The sequence below is a fragment of the Rattus norvegicus genome, chromosome 2, assembly GCF_021556685.1.
Source record: "Rattus norvegicus strain SHRSP/BbbUtx chromosome 2, alternate assembly SHRSP_T2T, whole genome shotgun sequence".
In the NCBI taxonomy this organism is placed as follows: Eukaryota; Metazoa; Chordata; class Mammalia; order Rodentia; family Muridae; genus Rattus; species Rattus norvegicus.
This window is the reverse complement of record NC_141535.1, coordinates 18,602,772-18,603,804: the sequence shown is the minus strand read 5'-3', so window position 1 is coordinate 18,603,804 and position 1,033 is coordinate 18,602,772.

The window sequence follows — 1,033 nt, the reverse complement described above, 5'->3', positions numbered from 1 at the left end:
AATTACTTATTTTTTGGAAATAAATATCAAATTAAAAGGTAGTCTAATGCCAACATGTTCATTCCCACATGTAAACAACAAGGGTTCAATTAGTACTAACACTCTTGTTCAAAAATTTGATCAGTATTCCCTAGTAAAAAATAATGTTATCTGGTTGCTCAGTACATGGGCACTTGAGTTGGAGAGATAGCTATTTCAAGGACAACCTGGTAGTCAGAGTGAGAATTTTTCTCTAAAGCCAGAATAAAATTTAAAATGATTCTCAAGGAAAACAATAATTTGATGTAATTCATCTCATGCTCCTAAAATCACTAAAGTGCTTCTTATTTATTTGCTTTCAAACACATGGCTTTTCTCAACTCAAGAAAGTATATTTTATAGCACATATGCACATATCCTCCATTAAAACAGGAAGGTTAAGGAACTGGGGAAAAATAAAGGGAGGGAGTATGGAGATGGAATTGGGAGAAAAATATACGTACAATGTCATAGTAAAATCTACTAATCTGAATAGTAAGTTAGAACATTATACTTAAAATGTTTATGTCTTGGAAGGCTTTGTGCTTAATAATCCATGTGATTATTAGAATTAGAATATGGAAAAGAAAAAAACGCATGTAACAAGGTTTATCTTAAAGTTATTTTCATTTCCTAATTCTCTTATAAATACATGGTAACACTCATATTTCTACATGTATATAATTATTTTTCCCACAGGAACATGGGTTATTTTATTATTTTTACATATTTTTCTATCTTAACTTTATATTTAGTAAGTTATAAACATGTTTTATAGTACAAAAATCATTTTGTTAATTGCCATCTATGAATGCTGAAATATTTCAAACAGCCAAGCAAAAGTGGCAATATTGCCAGAAAACAGTAAACATCAAATTATTTGCATAACTCCAATAAAACTGCATTTGGAATTGAAAATATAACATAGCACTGAGGCATGGTGACTCTTATCTCAAAACTAATACATAGGAAGCTGAGACAGAAAAAGCTTCATGAGTTCTAGACCAGCCTGGGG